Consider the following 12356-nt stretch of genomic DNA (forward strand, 5'->3'; position numbering starts at 1 on the left):
TGCCAGCCACATGGCCGGCCTTGCAGCTCAGGTTTCCTTTGAAGATGACTTTAAAGGACTCTCCAGCTCAAGGCCTCGGCTCACCCTGCTCTTTGAAAGGGGGGAAAAATGATCCCTCTGCTCCCATAGACACTTGGCAGAAGAACTTACAAAACAGACAGCTTCAGGAATGACAATTCACAGGCCCGAGGGAGGCTGGCCCCAGGGCTGCTTGGCTCCCCAGGGGCCTCCGAGTTTGTTTACACATCATTACTGTTTAATAGAGAGAGAGAGAGAGAGAGGAGGCTGGGGCAGACAGTATGGGTGGCATTCAAGTTCAAACAAAAGAGAAGATCAAAGAGTAACTGCAGCCAATTGACAATCAATAACAGGCAAAAGGCAAACGTCTCTGAACAGTTAAGCTGGGGCAGAGGGAATACAGAATTTTCATTACCAAAGCGTGACTGGAGCACAGCTTTTCACAAATGCATAACTTTTAAAACAGGGTGTCTGATGCTTTTCTCTCAGTTGTTTAAGGTTTTGAGAGGAAAAGTTTCTAAGGACCAGCGTAGTGGTTGGAGGGTGGACCTGGAGAGAGGGAGGGGTTGGTTAGAATCAGCTTAGGAGCTGGAAGGATGGAGGATGGTAAGGATCACCTCGCTGAAATCTGTCCTTGACCCAGGAAGGGACTGAGGTGAAGAAACTAGGCTACCGTCACCCAGGGCACGGGGGCAGAGGGTAGCGGTCAGGCTCCTGCCTCTGACCCCACCCGGAGGGAAAGAAGATCAGTAGAAATGAGAAAGCTGATGCAAGGACTTGTCCAGGGTCACAGAGCTAAGATGTGGCCAACTAATCTGAGTTCTTACAACTGCTTGTTGGTGCAAGTTCAATCACCTCTTTTTTGGGGGGAAAATGAGCTATTTCCTTTGAAATATGGGTTCATTTGCCTCTCTGTGTCACTCAGAGTAGTATATTTCTTAAATATGGTATATGGTATATATATATGGTATATGGTATATATATATATAATATATATATGGTATATAACATCTGGCATTTGTGAGGCGCTTAGGATTTTCAAAGCACGTTGGTATCAGCAATCACATTTTATCTCATAACTACTCCTCAGAGTAGAGGTGTCGGGGGCAGGGAGTGGGGGGATACACACACCCACCTCAGAAACTCCAGAATAGCAGCAGTTCAAGTTACAGTGGAAAACCAGGGGCCATAGTAACACATCAAACTGCACCTGCACACAGAATTCCAAAAAAAAAACAAAACTGCTTTGCCCCAGCCCCAATGGAGGAGTCAGACCTTGGGCAACCACATCTCATACCACGTGACCTACCTCCCTGATTTGTCTAAGGATGGACACAGGACCCCAGGGCAAAGTGCTGCCTGAGAGAGACAATGATGAGTTGGGCCACTAGAATCTTATGTTCTGGGGATTTACAGTGACATTTGGAGACAACCAGCCAGTCCAGTGTTTCTCCAGTTCCAGTGATTTGTAATCCACTTTCATGATTTTGCTATCTCATCATACCTTGAACATTTATGTACTGCTGCTGCTGCTGCTAAGTCGCATCAGTCATGTCTGACTCTGCAACCCCATAGACGGCAGCCCACCAGGCTCAGCTGTCCCCGGGATTCTCCAGGCAAGAGTACTGGAGTGGGTTTCCATTTCCTTCTCCAATGCATGAAAGTGAAAAGTGAAAGTGAAGTTGCTCAGTCGTGTCCAACTCTTCGTGACCCCATGGACTGCAGCCTACCCAGGCTCCTCTATCCATGGGATTTTCCAGGCAAGACTACTGGAGTGGGTTGCTATTGCCTTCTCTGACATTATGTACCAGTTTTCTTTAAATCAACTCACTTTCAAGATATAGTTCTTCCAACATAAATAAAAATAGTCATCATTCATAATAAAAATGTTCACTCCGTGCCTTCTAGAAACTATATGTTCTATCAGAGGTATGTTTGGAAAACACTAAGAGAATTGGGATACGGAAAGAAAAGGAAAGCGATGCAGAGAGAAGCTGATCCCCTGGGGAGAAGCTGGATGTCATTAATGGCACCACAATGAGATCCCTGGACAAGGATTTTAACTAGAATGCCCTGCCACCACCAGCTTGATTTCTAGAAGATTCCATCTCTTTTATAACCACTTCCTAATAAGGTCTCTGCCTCTTCTCCTATATCACCCATCACACTTGGCCTGGCTTGAGTGAGTCCCTGTTTCCTGGAACCAAAAGAGCACAGTTTACACATGTACCCAGGTTTGAGGTATGTGCCATCAGAGAGACCATTCGGTACTCTCAGATTGGGTTCAGGGTTCTCAATAAGAGGCTAAGGAATGCTATAATCCCTCCCATATAAGACACAAAGCATGGTCTACCCAATGTACTGTAACCACATGGAAAGACCACGTTCCTCCAATCCCTCAAAGCAGTGGCAGGAGGCTTCTCAAAGGCACACAGCTGCCGAGACCTGGTGGATACCGGCAACACAGTCTCCAGGGTCAGGCACCTTCACTGAAGGAGGAAAGGCTTCAGCATCACTAAGGAAATGGCCTTCTAGAAAGGCAGGCGCTAAAGCAGGAGGGTCTTGGAGTCTAGGAAGAGCACTCAATGGGGTTTGGAACCCATAGAGAACTATCTTAACCCTAAGACTCTGGACAATGGAAACAGTGACAGACTTTATGAACTCCAAAATCACTGTGGAAAGTGACGAAATTAAAAGACACTTGCTCCTTGGAAGGAAAGTTATGGCCAACCTAGACAGCATATTAAAAAGCAGAGACATTACTTTGCCAACAAAGGTCCATCTAGTCAAGGCTATGGTTTTTATAGTAGTCATGTATGGATGTGAGAGTTGGACTATAAAGAAAACTGAGCACCAAAGAATTGATGCTTTTGAACTGTGGTGTTAGAGCAGACTCTTGAGGGTCCCTTGGAGTGCAAGGAGATCCAACCAGTCCATCCTAAGGGAAATCAGTCCTGAATATTCATTGGAAGGACTGATGCTGAAGCTGAAACTCCAATACTTTGGTCACCTGATACAAAGAACTGACTCCTTGGAAAAGACTCTGCTGTTGGGAAAGATTGAAGGCAGGAGGAGAAGGGTTCGACAGAGGATGAGATGGCTGGATGGCATCACTGACTCAACGGATGCATGAGTTTGAGTAAATTCCGGGAGTTGGCGATGGACAGGGAGGCCTGGCTTGGTGCAGTCCATGGAGTCTCAAAGAGTTGGACATGACTGACCGAACTGAACTGAAGCCCCTGGAGTCTTGCCCCTTTGTTAAATGATTCTGACTCATGTAATCACAAGAAACTAACTTCTCTGTACCTCTAAGAGATGAGTTTCCTGGGTCCCTCCTCCTTTAGTTCTTGCAACAGGCAGGTTAATTAAATAACAAGCATGCTTAGAATCAGAATCACAAAATAGCATGCCTGTACGGGCCATAGCGATTAGGATCTTAGTCTGAAGAAAGAAGAAAAATGTTAGTCACTCAGTTGTGTCTGACCTTTTGTGACCCCAAGGACTGTAGCCCACCAGGCTTCTCTGTATGTGGAATTTTCCAGGCAAGGACACCAATTGGTTGCCATTCCTTTCTCCAGGGGATCTTTCCAACCTGGGAAATGAACCCAGGACTTCTGCATTGAAGGCAGATTCTTTACTGTCTGAACCACCAGGGAAGTTTGAGATTCTGGGCTGTGTGCGTGCTAAGCCACTTCAGTCATGGCCAACTCTTTGAGACCCTATAGACTGAAGCCCTTGAGGCTCCTCTGTCCATGGGATTTCCCAGGCAAGAATACTGGAGTGGGTTGCCATGTCCTCCTCCAGGGGACCTTCCCAGGCCAGGGATTGAACCTGTGTCTCCTGCATTGACAAGTAGGTTCTTTACCACTATCACCACCTGAGAAGCCCAGATTTTAGTCTATGGGTGCCGAAACCAGGGGAAAGGCAACAAGCTGAAGGCCACACCCAGAATTTTTAACCAAGAGGTCTCCTAACACCCAGGTAGTTTATAACATGGTCCCAGCCTCCAGGGAGTGTGCAGTCACTTGGAAAGACAAAACATGGAGAAACATGGAAGTAAAATCACAAAGAAACATGAGACGTGCCATTGTGGCTAAAAAATGATGTTCCTGACTATCGGGAGGGGAGAGGGGTGTGGCTTTGAGGATTCCAAAACGCTAGGAATGCAAGCTGCTCTTTAGGGCAGCACAGGGTAGCAGGCCTGTGGAGCTGGGGCTGGGTGGAAGCACTCCCAGGACTGGTGAAGTCCTCCTCTTTTCTGTGGGACTGCAGTGCCTCCTTCCATCTGTGAAGATCTCTCCTCCTTGATGTCACTCATAGCAGCCATCTCTGGAGGTGGTTGGTTTGCTAGGGCTGCCTTAATAAAGCACCAAAAACTAAGTGGCTTGGACTCAGAAGTGGGTTGTCCCACAACTCTGAGATCGAGGAGTTGGCAGGCTTGCTTCCTTTTGAGCTCAGTGAAAAGAAAGCGAAAGTCATTTAGTCGTGTCCTACTCTTTGCGACACTGTGGACTATACAGTCTATAGAATTCTCCAGGCCAGAACATCAGAGTGTGTAGCCATTCTCTTCTCCAGGGGATCTTCCCAACTCAGGGACTCAACCCAGGTCTCCCGCATTGCAGGCAGATTCTTTACCAGCTGAGCCACCAAGGAAGCCAAAGAATACTGCAATGGGTAGCCTATCCCTTCTCCAGTGGATGTTCCTGACCCAGAAATCAAACCGGGGTCTCCTGCAGCTCAGTGAGGCAGGATCTTATACCAGTTCTCTCCTCTTGCTTCAGTTAGTTTGCTGGAAACCCTTGTGACTCCTCGGCTGTAGAAGCGTCACCTTGATCTGTCTTCATCTTCACCTGGCATTCTCCCGTGTGTATGTGTATGTATCTTTGTATTTCCCTTTTTAATAGACACCAATCAAATGGGAGTAGCACCCACCATACAGACTTCATCTCCACTAATTATATCTGCCAAGATCCTGTTTCCAAATCAGGTCACATTCTGAGGTACTGGGGGATTAGGATTTCAACATAAGAATGGGGGTGTATACTTCAGCCCATGGCCTCCAAGTGGTGTTAGCAGTAAAGAACCCATCTGCCAATGCAGGAGATGCAAGAGACATGGGTTTAATCCCTGGGTTGGGAAGATCCTCTGGAGAAGGAAATGGCAACCCACTGCACTGTTCTTGCCTGGGAAGTCCCACAGACAGAAGAGCCTGGTGGGCTGCAGCGCATATGGGGTCTCAAGTGTCAGGCGGGACTTCAGCGCACACAGCACAGGGGCAGCGATTCAGCACATGACAGGAATTATCCATGGGAGGGGGTGGTGAGATGCTCTCAGAAGCAGCACCCCCCGTACATCTTTACACCTTCTCTTTACTGTCCGAGGGGCACAGGGCTTTGCACCCTGGCCTCAGTCCACACTGCAGGGGGTGGGGAGGGGCACTTACTTGACCTTTCCCAGACAAGAGGTCACTTGGTAGGAGTAGGGCAGTGCCTCTTCTCTTTCCCTTCTCAGCCACCTGTCCCTCTTTTCAATGGTGGCCGTAGGGGAGGGAGGGAAGTGTGTCTCATCTCCGAAGAGCACAAGGAAACACGGTAACTGAGCTCAGCGAGTAAGGACACTTCCAGTATGCAGAGGGGAGAAAGCTCTAAGAGCCACGGGAATCTCTGCAGAATAGGGATCTCTGAGAATATGTATACAGATCGTTACAGGTTTGATAAAAGTCCCCTAACAGGAACAGGAGACTATTATAGTTAGTGGTATTTTGAAAAGCCCCGGAGAGTTTGCGCTGACCCTGGTGGTGACCTAACCCAGACCTCTGCCTTAGTGAGCATGTAAATGTACTGCTGCCTGCTCCCTGCTGAGAGGTGAGACCCTCGACTCTCATCCAGCCCTTCACTGTACATAAAAGGATGCCAAGTGACACTAAGCAAAGATTCTAGGAGGACTCAGACACACCTTTCCCAACACCCAAACCAGTATTCTTTCCAGTAAAATCATTGCCATGATTTCTATTTCTACAACCTGAGTGCAGCCACTAAATGACTGTCTTCTTCCTATGTCTCCCTGCATGGCATCACTTCTTCAGTGCGGCCTGAGGGGAGTGAAACGTGAGCCAAGATTTATAAAGAGGAGGAACTCAATTGGATTGAGGATTTTCACATATGAAGGATTTTCACATAGATGTCTAAGGATGGGATGGGCTTTGAGGTGGCTTCTGAGCTCACTTCTGAGGTGATGAAGTGGAAAATGCACAGTGAGGTGGCAGTAACTTTGACTTGCAGGGAGAGTTGAACTAAATCACTCTAAGATCCCATTCAAGCTTGCGATTTTCCTAAGATCCCATCCCACTGAGAAACTGGTTCTGATCACGGAAAGAGTCAAGAGCATGGGTCTGTTTATGAATCTCAAAAGAGAAAAGAGCACGACCACGTGAGTCTGGGGCTATTTTGTGTAGAATGACAGCTTCTGTACCCCTGGACTGAGCTGCATTCCAGGGGTGGCCTGGGTCCCTCCTTTTTTCTTGGGGGTTCACACACAGCATTTGTTGAGAGTGGGACTACGCCTCATCTCCCTCTATTCCTACCTGGAGCTCCCTATCTTTTAGTCTCATGGAGAAATTCATCGTTTTCCCAACATACCAGTCTTCAGTGTCCTTGTACGTATCACAGCCTCTGCTTAGCATGTCATTTTTTCTTCTTCTACTTTCCCTCACCCTGGGGACTCTTCAAAGACCATACATTCATGAATTTTCTCAGCCTGGAAACCCGTGAGCATCTATATAGTTTTCTTGAATGGCAGACTGAAAGAGTGAGTATGTGATTAAGGGTTCCAGTTGGTTTTATAGCTCTCCTGGCACCCAGATTACATGAGGCAGTTTTATTAGTGCAGTCTAGCAAATAGCCACAAGGTGGCAGGGTAGACCAAGCCGTGAAGGCCGCAGGTGCCACTGGTTCCAGAGAAAGACTGTAAATGAGTATCTCAGCGGCAAGTCTTGTTCACCTCTCTGTGACCTCATGGACTGTAGCCTGCCAGGCTCCTGTGTCCATGGAAATTTTCAGGCAGGAATACTGAAGTGGGTTGCCATTTCCTACTCCAGGAGAGCTTCCCAGAGATCAAGAGATCTTCCTAGAGACAACCATGTCTCTTGGATCTCCTGCTTTGGCTGGTGGATTCTTTACCACTGTGCTACCTGGGAAGCCCCAAGATGTAAATGAGCCTGTGCAGTTTTTGTCTAATTGGCCTCCTATGCTTTGTGCTTCTTCCCTTTCTATGACCCTCCTTCCTTAGCAAAGTTATCCAACAGAATTGGCTGGTGGCCCGTGGGATGTGACTCGAGGTCCTTTGGCCCTCAAATCGCTCCTTCAGAGACCTACTTGGGAGTGTAAATTTCCACTCAGGAAGTCATTCCTTTGAGTTTAGCTTTTGTAGTTCTCCTTGGAGAGTGTGTGTGTGTGGAGGGGAGGGGGTCATAGGAGAGATACTAATAAGAATAACTTTCATTTCCAAGAGCTCACTTAATCTTCAATGCCATCTTGCCAGTCAAGAAAGAATCCATTTGGCAGATGAAGAATTTGAGGCTCAGAAAGGAGAGCGCATGAAGAGTAAGCGGTGGGCTGGGAGTGGAGACTTTGCCTTCCAGCTTGTGGTTGGTGGTTGCTCACTAGACAGTACCTTTGTGTGCTGGGTGATGAGGTAAAGATAAATTCTGCATCATCGTGCTGTCTTCACGTGCCCTAGCGCGTGGCTTCTCTGACTGTACAACACAGGCTCAGAAAAGAGCTCGGGACCTCAGAACTAGAATTCCTTTCCATTTAAAACAAAAACTTTTAAGGGAGAGGGAGAGGGAACAGAGAGGCATGGCGTGGAACACAGCATGACATGGCAACAGCAGCCTCGTGTCAGAGTGTGGCCCTGAACCTCGGGGGCCTGGCATCAGGTGTGGACTGGCTGCCTTACTGCTCCCTTTCCGTGCTGAGGACCTGGGGAGGCGCCATGAACTGTGCTCTCCTAGTCACATTCAGTGACCCTGGGCAGGTGTGTGTGTGTGTGTGTGTGTGTGTGTGTGTGTGTGTGTGACATCAGCCAGTCCCTGCTGATGTGGACTTCACGCAGTGCTATCTCCTGGGCAGGTGTGTGTGTGGGTGTGGGTGGGTGTGACATCAGCCAGTCCCTGCTGATGTGGACTTCACACAGTGCTATCTCCTGGGCAGGTGTGTGTGTGTGTGTGTGGGTGGGTGTGACATCAGCCAGTCCCTGCTGATGTGGACTTCACGCAGTGCTATCTCCTGGGCAGGTGTGTGTGTGTATGTGTGGGTGTGACATCAGCCAGTCCCTGCTGATGCAGACTTTACACAATGCTATTCCAGGCAAGCAGCTCTGGCCCTTACTTGAGCTCTTTGTTCTTGGTCAGGAAGCTTCTTCTGGTCTTCAGGCTCTGGCTCTAAATGAAAAGACAGTCTAGGATTGTCTCCCAAGCCAATAAGAAACCATGACTGTGGCTTTTCCAGCCTGTGTACCTGGCAGATGGGAGACAGCGGTGGGTAATTTCTCTTGCTGGGGGCGTCCTGGGACTAGAATTCAGGCATCCAGACCCCAGAATTCTAATTGCTGGAGGCTGGCCCCTTCTCATCTGTTGTTCCCAGTGTTTTCTGCGTCCAGGAGACCAACATTTTGGCTTTGGGGCTTCCCTGCTCAAGCCTTCTGTTACTGTCACAGTTCAAGAGTGGCTTACAAAAACTCTACTTAACAGTTCCCATGGGGCTTAAAGTTCACACATAATTATAATTCGTAACTGCTAAGGCATAATCTTTCTTTTAAAAATAACTTATTGCTGCGTGTTTAAATAACATTTAATGAATATTCACAATGTTCTAGGATCATTAAAATTTTTTTTTTACTTTTAAATAATTATAGATTCACGGTAAAGAACTGCCTGCAATTTGGAAAATCTGGGTTTGATCCCTGGGTTGGGAAGATTCCCTGGAGAAGGGAATGGCTATCCACTCAGTATTCTTGCCTGGAGAACTCCATGGACAGAGGAGCCTGGTGGGCTACAGTCCATGGGGCCTCAGAGTCGGACATGACTGAGTGACTTTCACTTTCACTTCTAGGATCTTTAAACAAAATTTTTTAAAAATTTTTAAATAATTATAGATTCATAGGAAGTCACAAAAGTCGTACGCAGAGGTCCTGTGTGCCGTTCGTCCAGTTCCCCCGGTGGTAAAGTATTGTAACTATAAAGGGTTAGTCTTACAGTTGTGTTGTGACCACATGGACTGTAGCCCACCAGCCTCCTCTGTCCATGGAATTCTCTGGGCAAGAGTATTGGAGGGGGTAGCCGTTCCCTTCTCCAGGGGATCTTTCTGACTCAGGGGCTGAATCTGGGTCTCCTGAATTGCAGGCAGATTCTTTACCGTCTGAGCCACCAGGCACAATATCAAAGTCAAGACGGTGATTCAGCTGGTGTAGCCACAGATCTTATTCATATTTTGCCAATTTTACATGAACTGGTGCATGCACACGTGTGTGTGTGTGTGGATAGCCCTGTGCAATTTTATCTCTCCTGTATAGATTTATGGCCACCACAATCAAGACACACAACTATGCCATCACCACAAAGCTCCCTCGTGCTACCCCTTGAGTTATCCTCTTTCCCTCTTCAACCCTAATCCCTGACAACTACGAATCTGTTCTCCATCTGTATAAATTCATCATTTTCAGAATGTTTCATAAACGGAACATACTAATAGCAATATAATATAGTGAAATAATAATAATAAATACCATTTGTGGAGCATTCACTATGTGCCAGGGGCATTCACATGTGCTTTTAGTTTTGTATAAGTATGAATTCACTGATCCTCCCAATACCATTGCAAAGTCTCTATTACTATCCCTACTTTATGGACATGAAGACAGATAATCAGCCAATTTTACGCTGCCAGTAACAGGCAGAACTGGAATTAAATACAGATATGGCTCTAGAATTTGAAGTTTTAACTATAATAATATACCATCTCTCAAATTATATTCAATACAAAATTTAAAAGCCTAAATATGGAAAAGCACAATAAAGAAAGGGCAACAGCAGCCTCAGAAAATGTCAAAGGTTAGATACCATTATAGACTGCATTCTCTCAGAACAATGCAATTAAGTTAAAAATCAGTAACAAAATGAGAACTGGAAAAATCCCATTTTTCTGAAAATTAAAAAAAATCAATAAAACACTAAAACAATTCATGGGTCAGAGAAAAAGAGAAGGAGCTTATTCTAGCAAGACGGCCACAGGTTCATGGAAAGACTGTCATTGCAGCGAAGGTACAATTGTTTCAAGACCACAAAGGCAACTCTATGCTGCCTCAGACTGAATCTAGAAGAGCAGGGACTGCATTTTGTTCATCCCGATAGCCTCAGAGCTTCACTCTGCATTGACAGGGAGTCAATCCATAACTGTCTATTTATGAATTAAAAAATAGATCTTATGGTGGACAATACCTATAGTCACTTGAATCCATAAGACAAAGCTGGAGGAAGCTGAGCTACCAGAAGCAAAAGCGCACAGAAACACAGACAGAGGTTGGTAGGAACAGTGAAATTAAGGACTGGACATCTGTATTAAGGTTGGTGAGAGCACTTTGCTTCTCATGGTGCCTCTAGACATCAAATCTCATCAGTGACCAGAGCTGGGGAGGTGAGCACTTCTGACGTTTGGAAATAGAAGAATCAAAGTGATCGATCTGAGCTTATCACCAATTTGAGATAAGTATCCAGGTCTCTGTCTCACCATAGAATGGTTTATGCCAAGAGTAGACCCTTCACATTGCCGGAGACTATTTTTTTTTCAGCTTTTGAGAGTCTATTTTTACACAGAGGCAGTATCGTAATGACGTCACAAGGTACGGTGTGGGCAGCAGCACGTGCGAGGCTCAAGGGGACGCTGCAGCTAAGGGGTTGATGGCAGAGCCAGATGGGGTGCCTGAATGCAGGCTCGGGAATAAGGCTCTGTGTTTCATAAGTCATTATATACCAAACTAGGAATATATCAGTGCTATACAACACTAAAGACCGTTACACTCCCTTTTTAATTTAAACACATTTTATAGTCAAATAAAGTAAAATTTTTTACCAGTAATAACTGGACAAAATAGTGAAGGGCAGGGAGAGGTAGGGAGAAGAGAGTGTAGAACTTTGGCCTATTCTTTAATATATTGTGTACTGCTTGACATTTTATAGAGAGTCTATTGCTTTTAAAAAATCTGGACATAGGGACAAGCTTAAAGGATAAAATGGACATATTGGTAAGCCAGATTGTTTGGGTCCAAATCTTGGAACTGTCACTGATTAACCAAGTGCATGCGTGCAAGCTCAATTGCTACTGTTGTGTCCCACTCTTTGTGAGCCTATGGAGTAAAGCCCACCAGGCTCCTCTGCCCATGGGATTCTCCAAGCAAGGATACTGGAGTGGGTTGCCATGTCCTCCTCCAGGGGATCTTCCTAACCTAGGGATTGAACCTGAGTCTCCTGCATCTCCTGCATTCCAGACCGATTCTTTACAGCTGAGCCACTGGGGAAGCCCATTAACTAAGTGACTGCCAGTAAATAACTTAGACTTTTGATACTTCAGTTTCCTCATATGCAATATGGGGATAATAATTAGATTATCAACTTCATAGAATTCTTGTGTGTTTAAATTAATTAACATATGTAAAGTACTAAGAAAAGCTCATGATGCAAAGTAAGCACTCTGTCACTATTAACTTTTACTATAATTAAGGCTAATCAGGATTTTCCTTCCAACTAGATTTTAAGGTGAAGAAATAATCTGCTTGTTTTCTTGTTTCTTTGTTTCCTTAGCTGTTTCCTGATGTCTCAAGAACTGGTTTGTGACTTCTGCTGTTTCTTACATCATATAAAGTCTCTTGGAAGAATGACTTGGACTCCCATATGGAAACTGAAGCTACCCATGAGTTTGGTGTACTCTGACCAGTTTACATCAATAGGTCCTCTTGGACATTGAAGCCATTCTGGATTGAAGCCCAGAGTTCCCTCAACCTCTTGGACTTAACTGTGCAGAGAGCAATACAGATTAAACAATTATAATGCATTTTGCACATTTGGCTACTTTATCATCACAGAATTTACTCTCCAGTATAAATTATTTTTCAAACTCTTTTTTTCCCATCCTTACTGGTGTCAGTTCACATTAAAACTTTCCTGTCCTTCTATGCATGATGTGTGCTCAATCATGTCTGATTCTTTGCGACCCCCAAAACTGTAACCCGCCAGGCTCCTCTGTCCATGGGATTTCCCCAGCAAGAATACTGGAGTGAGTTGCCAT

Source organism: Ovis aries, chromosome 1, assembly GCF_016772045.2.
Source record: "Ovis aries strain OAR_USU_Benz2616 breed Rambouillet chromosome 1, ARS-UI_Ramb_v3.0, whole genome shotgun sequence".
Lineage (NCBI taxonomy): Eukaryota > Metazoa > Chordata > Mammalia > Artiodactyla > Bovidae > Ovis > Ovis aries.